Below are 14,722 nucleotides of genomic sequence, written 5' to 3'. Positions count from 1 at the left end.
GGTGCCCAGGTGACACAATGGAGATCTGCATCATGGTGCCATCAAATTTCAATGATCAGTGGGGTCTCCAGGTTTGAGGTTCACATTAACGATGAGACTAAACAAGAATGCTTGCACAATCCGTCATTCTCACCTCTGTGCACTGCAGTCTTACTTTCAACAGACATCCCTGTGGCTCCATGACTGGCTGACTGAGGTGGGTGCCACCTCTCCAGCTCACATGCATCCATTTTGTACCTTGTCAAGCTTAGGAGGTTTAGGGGGGCTCTGCTTGTCCTTGACCTCTTGATGGTGTTATGGCTCCTCTTCTCCTGAAAGGACAGAGGAGCATTGATTAGTCCATTCTTTTCCTGCAGCGCCATTGCAGTCTGGCCAACCCCACCTGAGGAATATCTTGCAGGGCACATCTAAGTCATTACTCTCAACTCGCAAGGCACTCAGTCTAAGCAGCCAGGGCTGATCCCCTTGGCCAGCTCCAGTGTCATTGACAGCTGGCACTCAGACTCTAACACCCCTGAGCCTCACGGCGGGATGGCGAGCACTTAACACTGATCCATGCCAATGTGGTACTTAGCCTTGCCGAGCGCAGGAGATTGTTGAACCTTTTGTGGCAATGCACCCATGTATGTTGCACAACGTCATGGCTGCTGACCTTCGCTGCCACCTCCTCCCAGGCTATTTTGGTCTGGTGTGGTGGGTTCCTCCTGCCATCACTGGATACGAGAGTGTCCCGCCCAATACCGACCTCTTCTACGAGGACCACGATACGCTTGTCCAAGAAACAGAGGGCCAAATGCCCACCTGATGTGCCCTCCCGCCTGACGTTCCCAGCCACTGGTGAGGCCATTGTTCCAGTCTCTGCACTGACTCTAAAGATTTTCCCCTGGAAGCCTTCAGGAAGCTGCTTTTGCTGGTTTTAAAGTGCCTGCTGGGTCGCCATTGGGCCCGGTGCCCCACAGGCCCCCATCCCCACCCGATCCTTCCTCACCATTCAGAAGTCATGTTTCATGCTGGGCAGATCTTAAGTGGCCATCCAGCATAGAATCCACATCAGCTTCTGCTCCCGCTGACTTGGCGTGCATGTCATGTGTGAAATTCAGTCCAGTAAGTACCTTATGCAAAATCAAGTGACCTATAATAATTTATTCCCAATTTTTTAAATGCTGAGAGTTTTGAGCACATTTTGATATCTCAGAATGATTCCTGATCGTGAATAATAATTATCGCAAATAATTTGCTGCCAAAAGTGATTCTTTTTTGTCATTTGAATCTGACCAATATGCAACATTTCCACTGCATTCATGTCTCTTTGTGCAACATTGCAGTACTGCAACAGTAAATCATGCCACACATGGCTGGTGTAGAAATTAATGGGATTTGTGGAGGAATGTCACATTCATTCAATCCCTTAATATAATCAATCATGCAGTAACTGAACATCACCGTATGGTGATTTATTAATTTAGCTGGGCTGTCTTTTACACTATCATTTACTTACTGTTGCAATTACAAATACGATTATTTTACCTAAATTCCTGTCTACATCTATATCATCATCTATTGGTGGTTAGTTAGACCAATGCGTTGGAGGGGAAGGGATCTCTGGAAACAAAGCTCCAATATTTTCCTTTTAAACTCTTCGTTGGCATAGTTACCTGAGGGAGAGAAGTGTGTCTCAGTGCTGATCTAAGCAAAAGCCAACAAAAATGGCTAACAAAACCCATATAGTATTTGGCCTCAATTCATATTTAATACCATACTATGAATAAATCCACAATATCTGTATAACTATTCCATGGTTTCTTTACTTTGAACCCGCCTAAGACTAATTTATCTATACATTTTAAAAAGCTGTGCCAAACTTGAACTACATTAAGAAATTCTTTGAAGGTTTGACAGATAGCTAACCATTAGCTGGGTGTAGTTTATGTTAATTTTTAAACATTATTTGATAATGTACCACTTAGGAGATTTATGACAAAGGTAATGGCAAATTTAATTAAATAAAATGTGGCCACATGGAGATTGATGTTTGAATGGGACAAAAGAAAGGGAAAAGAAAGGATTTTTGGATGGAAACATGTTTGAGTGGTGTTCCACATTTATCTATCGGGACAGCTGCGATTTACTGGATACAATATTTTTGATTTAGAGTAACATTTAGCTTTATTCTTGATACATTAGGAAGGGTAGCACATTTCAACAGATTGCTGGGGGAGTGCAGGGATGCAGGGGTGGGGTGGGGGCAGTGGTGACGGGGTCATGTATTAGGACAATCGGGTGGACAGAAAAGTGGCAGATGCGTGCAATGTAGAAAATATGAATTAATTCATTTTGGCCATGAAAATGGGGAACAAAATACACCTTAAAAAATTTTGTTGGAGATAAAGAGCAGAGGCAACTGCATCAACGACAGGCCAAGTAGCTAGCAAAGGTCATAAGAAAGGTAAGTGGAATATTTGGTTTGTGTCCAAAAACATAGGGCAGAATTTTCAGGTTGATGGGCAGGCGAGTGCTGGGAAATGGGCTGCCATCCTTGATCGGCCATCGGCTAACAACCGCACTTTCCTGCAGGAGGGCCAATTAAGACCCGTCCAGCATGAAATGGTCAGGGAAGGGTGGAGGCCTGTTGGCCGCCATGCCCAATGGCAGCCCGGCGGCCGGTTTAAAAACGGCACAGGCAACCCCTCGAAGACTGCCACAGAATAGCTTATCTTCCGCGTTTTCAACAGTAAAGCTACGGAATCAAGTGCGGCTGGAGACGCCAGGCGGGAGGGCAGGTCGAGTGGAAATTCAGCCCCATGCTTTTAGGATGAGTGCCTTGCCGTGCTCCTGGAGAAGGTGGCTGCCAGGACAGACACTCTTGACCCCCGAGATTGGAGGAGGAGGTCACCACACTTCATGAAGAAAGCATGGGAGGAGCCATGGGTGGCGACTCTCATGGAGAGGCAGCTCCAAGGGCAGAACCAGGGGTTCCTGGGGTTGCACTTAGACCTGCAAGCCCACACACAGGAAGTGACCTCAGGTGGCCAGTACTAGTGTGGGAGATGGATGAGGCACCCAGTAGCCCAGCTAGGTGCCTGTGCATCAATGGCAAGCAGGGAGGTCCAGAGCGACCTAGCATTGGTGCTAGACCTGCTTGTCATCTCTGCAGGTTCCTCTCAGGGCGATCTGGATGATGGTGGCAGCTCCTTCCCCCCTCTGCCAGTGTCTGTGGCGTCTGATGAGGCTGTGGTGACTGGGAGGTGCCAGCTATGGCACTGGCTGCTCCCTCCCAGGCGGGGCGAGTACAGGTTCCACTGGCCAGAGGACAACTGTGAAGGTCATCAAGGCCAACAAGACAGCAGAGTCAGGAGGCTTCCTCCACTGTCACTGGCAACGAGGGGTGGGGGGGGGGGGGTGGGCACCAAAATGTGGCACTCGCAAATGTAAATTTAAGGCACCATGAGCACAAGAGCGACTGTTCACAGGTAATCTTCTGTTCAGTTATGCTTGGTTTATATGTCTACCTGTGTGGACATCAATGCCAGCAATGGTTATGTCAATGTGATTTCAATGTGACAAGAACATTAAATTTGCTTTTGTTGTTATGGCCTGCGTATTCTTCACGTTTTATTTTTGGTGCAGGGTGTGCCAGTATGTAATGGGTGGCTCTAAACTTTATTGCACAGGCATTGAATGGGCATTTTGGACATTGTGGATGGAAGAAGCAATCCTGGCATGAGGTGAGAGTGTTTTTTTTGGCAGCTGAAGGAGCATTGGATCAAGGTGTCCTTGGTGTCTCTGCTTCTCTGGAGGTTACAGAGGCCTGCCTCCATGCCCTCAGTGTTCTCCTCCCTGTGCTCCTCTTCTGATTCACTACTGGATTCATCCTCTGTGGCCTGTGGAGCTGTGTCAACATCCTCTTCCTCCAGTGGGTCCTCTTTGCCAGTGCCAGATTGTGGAAAGTGCAGCATGCGACCATGATCAGTGACACCCGCTCTGGCGAGTATTATAGTGCTCCACTGAATGGCCCTGGCATCGGAAGTTCATCCTCAGAAGACTTATGGTCCTCTCTATCACTGCCCTTATGGAGACATGACTCCCATTATAATGCTGCACTGCCTCTGTTCTTGGTGGCGGAGAGGCGTCATAAGCCTCCTTTTCAACAGATAGCCCTTGTCACCCAGCAGCCATCCATCCAGTCGGGCTGGAGCAATGAAGATCCTCAGCACCTGAGAGTGTCTGAGGATGTAAACATCACGGGAGCTGCCAGGATACCTTGCACAGACTTGCATTCTAATATCAGACACTATCTGCACGTTCATGGAGTGTTGAGGAAGATACCCAGCTGACCTACGGGTGTCTTGATGGCCATATGTGTGCAGTGGATGGCACCCTGGATGTGGGGGAACACAGCAATTGCTGCAAAACCTCTGGTTCGCACAGCCTGGCTGGCCTCATTCATACAGAAATGAATGAAAGTCAATATCCGCCTGAACAGAGCTTCTGTCACCAGCTTGACACAACTGTGGACAGCTGAATGGGCGACACCACACAGATCCCCCATTGAGCCCTGGAAGGAGCCAGATGCATGGAAGTTGAGGTCCACTGTGACCTTCAGAGCCACTGGCAAGGGGTATCCACCTATACAGTTGGAGCTAATCGCAGGCCCGATCATCTGTCAAATTGAGGTCACTGTCTCCCTGAAGAGGTGGATCCTCCTACAGCGTTGCACCTCAGACCTACTGGGGTAGCTGCATTACCGCCTGTAAACCCTAGCAGCAGGGTAGTGGCATCTTCTGCAGCCCCTTCCATCTTGGACTACCTGCTGGCCCTGTGTCCCTTGTCCCTGTGCCTCTACTCCCACAAGTCGCTCCCCTGGAAGCTGCATTGGGACACCTGGCCTCCTCTCTCTTCTGCCACTCTCTTCCTCTTCAAAGGAGGTGCCACCAGCAGAGACCACAATCCCCATAACCAGAGTAACGGAAGGCTGTCTAGTGCCTGGAAGGGTCCACATGGTATGTCTAATCTGACGGTCTTGGAGACATCAATGAGTCCTGAAATGAAGCCCGGAAATGCTAAGAATGAAGCCCCAAACAGAAATGGAGCTGCCAATAAGCAACCAGTAGCAAACTATCTCCAAAACTCTTCACTTTTCACAATGGCAATGCTACTTTTATCCTGCACTTGGATGAGATTTTGCAAATTGCTGGCTACCCGCCTGCGCGCTTTGCCTGTAGGATGAGTGTGAAATCCCACGGGCAACGTGAAATCTTGGTGGATTACCTTCTTAATTGCTTTAACTGGCCTTTTAATTGATGGCGGGCATGGTTCCGACACCCGCATGCGCCCGCCAACCGAAATATCGCACAAGTGCCGGATGATGTTAGGACACTTGCCTGACGTCATCTCGTGCGATTTCACGTCCGAACTTGTTGGGCATGCGCCCGCCCGATCAGAATAACAATCACCCCATAGAGTATAAAACCTTAGAAGTTATACTAGATCTTACAACGGACATGGATAGAATATTAGGCGTTCCATTATAGAGAAGAGATTGTTGCCATGGATCATTGATACATTTGACAAGATACATTTAAATTAATTAGACAAAGGAGAGATTAAAAATAGATTATAGTGAGGGTGGTTGGAATGTAAAATTCTGTCATAAAGTGTTCTTGAACCCGAGTGCTAATTTAAAAGGCAATAAGATAATTGCTTGACAAAGAGGAATATTAAAGAGGCCGAGGGATGAGGAGGAGAATGCAATCAGACAAGTACATCATATGGAGAAAAACAATGCAAATTACATTTTATCTCTTTATTGTTTCTTGGGATGTGGGCATTGCTGGCAATGCCAGAACCCATCCATAATTTCCCTTGAACTGAACGGCTTGCTAGGCCATTTCAGAGGGCACTTAAGGGACAACCTCATTGCTGTGGGGCTGGAGTCACAAATAAGCCAGACCAAATAAGGGCAGCAGATTTCCTTCCCTATAGGAAATGAGTAAACCAGATGGGTTCCAGAGGTAGTTTCATAGTCACCATTACTGAGACTTAGGGCGAAATCATCCCAGACTTGCATTAAGAGTGGTAGTAGGTGAGCTAATGAATGTCTTATCCGTCTGCTGCAATGGCAGCTTTTCACACCGTATCATCCCAATTCTGCCTTATTAATTGTGAATTCCCAGGAAACAGGCTAGTTCGATGGTGGGTGGACTGGCTTTCATTCACCTGCCACATTATTACTTGGCCACTTGGCCACGACAGGCACTATATTTAAACTGCAGTTGCGCGCACATCTCTCAGTACTTCCAGCCCACGACTGCTGCAATGGAGACATGGCCCTGAAAGGCATGAAGACTTCAGCTCCCCGGTTTAATGATGCATCCCTCGAGAACCTCTTGGATACAATGGAGTTCTGCTGCAATGTCCTCCACCCCAGCTCTGGCCGCAGGACGGGAAACAAAATCACTAATCTAGTATGGGAGGCGGTGGCAGCGGTGGTCAGCGCCAATGCCCTGCAAAAGAGCACAGCTACCTAGTGCCACAACAGGATGAATGGTCTCATCCGTTCTGCCAGGGTAAGTCACTCTTCTCATTGCTCTCAACTCACAAACCCATCACACATCCACAGGGATCTCACTCCTCAAGGGGCAATACCATGAACTCTCGCAGACACCCTCACATCTTCCTCAGGCTCATATGCTCTGCAGCTCGTGCCCTCATCCCATCCACGCAGTACCATGTGTCCCGCTCACACTCTATCCATCTGTTTTCATGCAGGAGAAGCTGCCTCACGACAGCAGGGAAAGCTCCCAGGCCCTTGGCAGGGTGGTCCACATTAATCCCCTCACTCACTTTCAGGAGCATGCCATCACGCTGATAGATGAGGATGTGGACCGTGCTTGTGGTGATGGTGAGGACGATGGCGAACACCCATGTGATGATCCTGCACCAGAACATCCCTCTCTCAATGCAAATGTGAGTGCTCTCTCTCCTGCTATTGACTCTGCTGCCATGCACTAATGATCTCTACTTTGGTTCACAAGCGACGGACAACTTCAGCCAGCCAATCCCTCATCTCCATCGGTGTCTTCACTTCCAGTCAACAGGACTCCTCCCCCAATGAAGAGCTAGAAATAGCAGCTTGGAAGACTCATTGCAGCGTTTACCCACACCTTCCACCAGCACAGAGACACACACCTCTGTGGGACCTAGCTTTAGAGTAGCCTCGGGATCACAATCTGGTGGTCACTGCATGGACAGCAGCAGGAGGAGGCAGGTTCAGCTGAGTCCCCTGACACTTGGAGAACAGCTGGGGAAGAGGCATCTGTGAAATCCGAGTCAGGTGATGAGCCTCTGGATTTGGCCTTCCAATTCATTGTGGTCAGTCAGCAGAAGGTGGGGGAACATCATGCAGCGTGGTTGGTAGCCCTCAACAGAGTGTCACAGAGGAGTGCATCCGCCTGCTCTCTGATGAAATGGTGCGCATATGGATGTCTCCATGGGGAGGATGGTAGACGCCATGGCAACCCTGCTTTAGCAGAACATGGAGAAGCGCGCAGACCTGTACTCCATCACAGCCACCATGGGTGAGTTCCTGCAGTGGCAACATAAGCGGGAAAGGGACCCTCAAAGGGTCAGACCGGGGCCGTCAGGCACCTGAAGGGAGGAGGAGCAGCAGCTGGACACCCCTAGGTCACCTATTCAGGAATCTCAGAGGCTGTCCAGGTCCCCTTTGTCTGTGACCCCTCAACCTCGTCCTCTGTCACCACAGAGGGAGCAGCTGGCCCACAGGAGGACAGCCAAAGCAAACCAGGGCCCCGAAGGCCTTGGCTCTCCAGAAGATCTGTGCGAAAGGCATCAGAGGCAACAGGGCCAACCATTACACAGGCTGTCTCCAGCCATGCTGTGGGTGTCAGGGCAGCAACTGGAAGTCTATGGTGTTCAAAAGTTAAGAAATTCTGATCACAGCTGATTGCATGGGTGAAAACATTTTGTCACTTTACAATCTGGAAATATATTCACTTTCACTGAACAATGTGTAATGGTGTCTTTCAGCTTCATTCAGCCTTCGTGAGTCCTCAGACTGCATCCCCCCCACACCCACCCTCCCCCCACCCTGCAACTAGCAGTTCGGCTGCACAAGCTGACCCACGAGTGATTTTGGAGGGAGAAGTATTTGTGTGGCAGGGTCTTTCGGAGCCTTGTGTAAGCACTCTCCCACGCACGCAGATCCTGGCAGTATCACAATCACCTAAATGCACTGAGCATTTTCAGTGCTGCCTGCTGAGGTTCACTTTCAGTTGACCAACTGAGCTGACCTTCATCTCCGCCCACCCACTGATCACACTCCCATGCAGCACCTATTCTCGCCCACCACAACTCTTGTTTCACTTTCCATTTATCCAGCATGGTGTCGCTATGGTTTTAGTTGCACTCCCCCAATCCTTGCCCCCGCCCCCCGTCACCCATTTCCTTTCCCCCATCACTGTTGACACCCCCGGCATCTCTTCCATCTCCCCACTGTGACCTACCAGCCCCAACCCTTTTCTTTCGGCGATGTCCTGGTGGATGTGCATGTTCCCTTCTTTCCCAAAAATCCCACCCATCTACATTAACCTCCTCAACACCCCCTTCCCACCCCAGCATCCATGCCTGCCTCCAAGTCCCCACCAATCACCCTTGGCGACCAGACACTCCCACCCTACCGCCTCACTCTGTCCTTAGTCATTCTCATCATTCCCTCTTACCACACCCAACCTCAGTTCACTCCACTGGAGGCAGTCATGGATGCAACAGAGCCCTCCCTTGCATGCTCACCTGGATATCGCCCCCTCTGGACTCCTTACTCCTTGGAACTCATTCCACCACCAGCCCCCCACCCCCCCCCCACCCCCCGGTCCCCCCCACCCCCGACCCCCAGTCTCCACCCACTTAGTCCTTCCCCCTTCCTCTTTCCCCCACCCTTACTTCGTCTTTCACCTCTACTCTTTCCCGTCTCTTGCCTCCTTCCTCCACCCTTATTTCTTTATTTGGCCTTAATCCTTCCCCCTTCCTGACAACTTCCTCCACCATTACTTCTTCTTCCAGCCTTACTTCTTCCTCTGGCCTTATTTATTCCTCCAACCTTACTCCTTCCTCTCTTGGGACTCCTTTCTCCCCCCTTACACCTTCCTCTCTAGTTGCCATTTTCTCGCTCAATAAGCTCCCTCCCTCTGTACTCTCACCCTCCTCCTAACCTCACCCTCCCGACTCCTTCATTTCCCCCCCTTACACCTACCTCACCAGTTGCTGTATTCTCCACCGATACCCCTTCTTCCCCATACTCCTTCTCCCCATCCAAGCCTCACCCCCCGACACCTTCATTCACACTTCTCAACTTTACCCCCCGACACCTTTGTTTCTCCCCCAAGCCTCAACCCCCAGAAACCTTTGTTTCCCCTCCTCCCAAGTTCACACCCCGCCCCCACCACCAACACCTCTTCCTCTTCCAATCCTAGACCTTCCTCTCCCACCCCTGGCACATCTTCCTCTCCCAAACACAGCTGAACCTTCCCCTCCACCCCCTCGACCAGCATCTGTTGTGAGCAGACCCTCAATAGTGACTTTCTACCTTCCGTGCTCTGCTTCGCGGTGAAGACATGTCCATCAGAATCCACCCAACAGGTGATGCACATTCCTCCAGGGTCCCATTTCTGTCAGGGTCCAGCATCTTCTGCTCCTCAGATGTCTGTAATATGAGCAAGGCCCTGATGATAAGTCTTGGCTTTTGCACATCACACTTGCCAAGACCTGTTCTACACCGGCATATTTTCCCACCAATGTGGATGGATAATCCAGCATTGGGAGATGATTCTGGTGGAATGGGCTTATAATGATATGCAGATGTATTACAGTGAGGTTCCCAACGTCTGATAGCAGGCAACACGGCCCGCCATTGACGGGCAGAGCGGACGTTTGTAAGCTGGTTTCACAATGTTGTAAAACCGATTTTTGGCCCTTATGCCACATGCTGCCGAACATGCCAATGCCAGCCGGCACAGAAAATTATGCCCTTAGCTTTATATTTGATTTATTAACTGAATTCCAATTTCACCAGCTGCCATTGTGGGATTTAAACTGGGTGTCACAGAGCATTAGCCTGGGTCTCAGGATTACTAGTCCAGTAACATTACCATTAAATCACCATCTCCCCCTACTCCATGTGCTAAATGAAATGTTTCTGTGCCAGTGTATACTGTGATTCTATATACTTTAAGGTCAGCAGCAATACCTGTGATTGTGTTTTTGTTATCTCCATGAGCATGGAAGTCATGGCAGCTGAAAATGTGCAACCTACTCAATGCACTTCTGTGATAAGTCCAGAGGGACTGCAGTGGAACAGCCAGGAATTAGGTCAGCATTTGGGTCTCATGAGTTCTTATCTACCCACATCAGTTTCCAATGGCTCTCGGCAAAACTTTGTCCTGTCCCAACCAAGGTCACCTGCATCACAGGTGGCCTGACCAGGAGTGGGTCTCTGAGGGTCATGCTTTCCACAGACCTAACCTGGGGATCCACTGATAGGCTGGTACATCCAATGAGAAAAGCTTCCATTGTTATGCTAAAAAGTCACGTTTGCAGCATTCTGTGGCCATTCAGTATAGACAGTATTCATTTGTGAGGCAATTAGCAGTGTTATATGTTCTATTAATGGGTGAAAAACATAATAATAATTGGTTTGTGAAGTTGAAAGTAATGCTGAAAATTTAGTGAAGACTGAGCACCCAGGATAAGTAACAATAAGCCGTAGCAAGCAAGTAGGATCGAGCCAGTTGCTTGTGTTTTCAGATCTGGTAGGAAAACAATCAAAGTCAATTGTTCTCATTTGTATGAACTTTAATGTTTGTGGTGTTTTTCTTACTGAGAATGGAAGTCTTATATTATAAGAATCGTAAATAGCTATTTTTTTTCCTCTGTTTCCAACACAGTTTATCAGCCCTTGCACTAAAATTATAAAATTGTAATTAAATAAGCAGAGGCATGATTTGAAAAGATCTAATTTTACCCAAGCTGTCACATCTCAGCCATGACTTTTCATAAGTTTAGTGTTTGCTGCTTTAGTTCCCCCAATGTGTTCATATCCTGAAGGCATTGCCTCCTTGTTGTGGTACACTTCTATAAGAGCCAGCAGAATGTAAGCCCTGACAATGAGTGTTGGCAGGCTCAATGCATCAGGTGTGAGTCAGTCATGTTCTCTGCTGATAGCCCCAAATGTGTACTTCCAATCAGGGGGTCACTGATCAATGGTCAGGATTCACTGCTTGATTCTCCTCACTTAGCATGTCCTGAAGTCAATTTATAGTGCATCAGAACCAAACAGAGATCAGCAACAAGAACAACAACTTGTATTTATATAGCATCTTTAACATAACAAAGCATCCCAAGCTAAGTCATAGGAGCGCTTTAAAGAAAAATTATACACCGAGCCATCTAAGGTGATATTAGGACAGATGACAAAACGTTTGGTCAAAGAGATAGGTTTTAAGGAGTGTCTTAAAAGAAGAAAGAGTTTTAGATATTAGGCAAGGTTTATGGAGGGAATTCCAGAATTTAAGGCCTTAGCAGCTGAGGGTACATCTGCGAATGACCTAGTAATTAAAATCAAGGACACACAAAGACCAGAATTAGAGGAGTCCAGATATTTTAGAGAGGTATGGGGCTGGTGGAGATTATAGGGATAGGGAAAGTGGAGGGATTTGAAAACAAGTTTGAGAACTTTAAAATCAAGTCCTTGCTTGATCAGGCGCCAAACTAGATCAACAAGACCAGGATTGATGCGGGAAGGGACTTGGTATGAGTAAGAACATGGGCAGCAGAATTTTGGATTGCTTCATGTTTATGGATGGTAGAATGTGGGAGAACACCCAGGAATGGGTTGAACTAGTTGAATCTAAAGGGTACAATGTCATAAATAAGGGTTTCAGCAATGGTTGAGCAGAGGCAGGGGCAGAGTTGTGATGCTACAGAGTTAAATAGAGTCTTAGTAATGGTGCTGATAGGTGGTCAGAAGCTCATCTCAGTGCCAAGTATGATAACAAGGTTCCAGCTTCAGACATTTGCGAGGTAACGGTTGGAGTCAGTAGCTAGAGAGTGGAGTATGAGGAGGGGACAAAAGACAATATCTTCAGTCTCTCAAATATTTAATTGGAGAACATTTCTGCTCAGTCAGCTCTGAATGTCACACAAACAGTCTGACAATTTAGAAACAGTGATGGAGTCGAGAAAGATAGTGATGACATAGAGCTGGGTGTTATTAGCATACATGTGTTTTTGGATGATATCACTGAGAGGCAGCATGTACTTGAGAAATGGCAGCAGACCAAGGATAGCTTCTTGGAGGACGCTAGACAATGTTGAGAAAGTGGGAAGAGAAGACACTGTAAATAATACTTGAGCTATGATTAACTAAGTCAGAGCATTGCCACCCAGCTCGATGATAGTAGAGAAGCATTGAAGAAGGATGGAATGGTCAACAGTGTCAAAAGATACAGAAAGGTTGAGGAGGATGAGGGAAGGTAGTTCACCTTTCTGACATGGTCAATGAGTTTGTGACTTTGATAGGAGTTGTTTCAGTATTTAGGCAGGGGCAGAAACATGATTGAAGGGATTCAAACATGGAGTTTCGGGAAAGATGGTCATAGATTTGAGAGGCAACAACAATTTTAAGAACTTTGGAAATGAAAGGTAGATTGGAGATGGAGTGGTAGTTTGCGAGGTTAGTGAGGTTAGGCATGTTTTTTTTAGGAGAGGGGAGATGATAGCAAACTTAAAGAGAGGGGCAGTACCTGCAAAGACAGAACTGTGAGCAATATCAATTAACATGGAGACCAGAAAGAGAAGTTTAGTGGGAGAAAGATAGGGACCTCATGAAGTAGAGCTTAGAGAGAGCATGAATGAAGCTAGGAGAGAAACTCAAGAATGATGCAAGTTCAGGTATGGAACATTCTTCTTCATTTAGCTTCTCCACTGTTACTTGGGGTCACCACAATGTGAGTAGATTTACCTTCTCCATTTCTTCCTGTCAGTCACCCATTCCTATGCAAGCTCTGCTGTGCATGAATCTCTTGCTATTGCATCTTTCCATTGGGTCTTAGGCCTTCGCCTTCTCCTTCTCCCTGGGAGCCCTATCTCCATCACTCTCCTCACCGCATTTCCTCTATCTATGTCCACAACAGATGACCATACCATTTCAATTTCTTCTCATCTGCTGTTTTTGATGCCCACACAACCTCCACCGACCCCAGGATGTGCTAGTTCCTGATTTTGTCCTTTCCCGTCACTCCACACATGTATCTAAGCATCCTAATTTAAAGGCAGTGCTGTAACCCTATTCTAACCATGGGTCTGACTGTGGATCACAAAGTCAAACATTATTTGGTGATAGCAGGGATCTATACCAGAGGATGCCCAGGTAAGTCATTTTTAATTTTAACTTTTTTTTAATGTTCCGAAGACGTCCAACCATGCTTCCTCTCCCCTAATCGCTGACCATTGCCCACCATTAGGACTTATATTGCCGGTGATCATCTTTCATGAATCCATGGTGTTAGCCTTAACCCACACACTCCCAATCATGAATTTTGACTCTTGCCCACCAAAATAATTCCTGCAGACTTCAAAGTTGGAAAAATATGCAAAAGATGTTAAAATCTCCTGAGCCTCACACTTTGGGAGACTGGAGAATTCATGGTTCATTTCAGCCACCACAATCCTGATTCTAGCTTAGAGTTAAAGTTGGCCCTTGGATGTTAGACGAGCAGTCCAACAACCGAGTTACAATGGAAGGGGTAAGAGAAGTGATGGAGAGATAAAGCTGCTGTGTCAGGACAAATTTTGAAGCTGATAATATTGCCCAGGGATAATATTAAGATGATGAAAAGGATGGGGCAAAGATAAATCATTTGGAACTTCGGAGTAAATGGTGTATGTGTGGGGAAAGGCAATATTGTTGATAATGCTCATTTTGCAATCAGATAGGTATGAATAGGACACAGCAAAGGCAGTCCCACTGAGCTGGATAATGGAGGAGGATAAGTTGCAGCAGGGTCAAGGTGGACAATGGGCTATGCTGCACTCCTGCCACAGTCACAGGGATTTTGCCATTTTGGACTTTGACTGCAGCAATATCAGTACTGTGAAATTAGTAGAATCCTGTTTGGACAGATTCAAATCTGAAATTGTGGGAAAGATGGACATATATTTGGGATGTGACGACTCATTCAAAGGCTTTGTTTAAGAAAAGGAAGTTGGAGATAAGGTGATTTTCAATGCTAGAGGGATGAGGAATGGATTCTTTGAGTAGGAAGTGATGTTGATGGTTTCTAAAGGGAGAGATACAGTGACTGAGGATTGGTTGTGTAGAGTAAAGGGTTAATGTATATGTTAATTAGTCAAAGATGTTAATGATGAAGTAAGCATGACATCAGTGTCAGATGACTAAAAAACTCCAAGACAGCAAGACACAGAACAAGTTGTGTCCAGAGAACAATGTACATGCCATGAGGTCTTTGTAAATAAAATAAATGGTTTCAAGAAAAACTATACACTAACTATTTCAAAGTCACTTGTAGAGTAAGTGGAACCTTATCAAAACATTGTGGCAGCATTGGAAGTGACAGTTTAAGAAACTGAGGCCACAGATTGGTAGCCCATGGGTGAATACTTTGGAACAGCTCAACTTCACAAGGAACAA

The sequence above is a fragment of the Carcharodon carcharias genome, chromosome 11 (assembly GCF_017639515.1).
Source record: "Carcharodon carcharias isolate sCarCar2 chromosome 11, sCarCar2.pri, whole genome shotgun sequence".
Lineage (NCBI taxonomy): Eukaryota > Metazoa > Chordata > Chondrichthyes > Lamniformes > Lamnidae > Carcharodon > Carcharodon carcharias.
The sequence above is the reverse complement of the archived record's forward strand: the minus strand, read 5'-3'. Positions refer to the sequence as shown.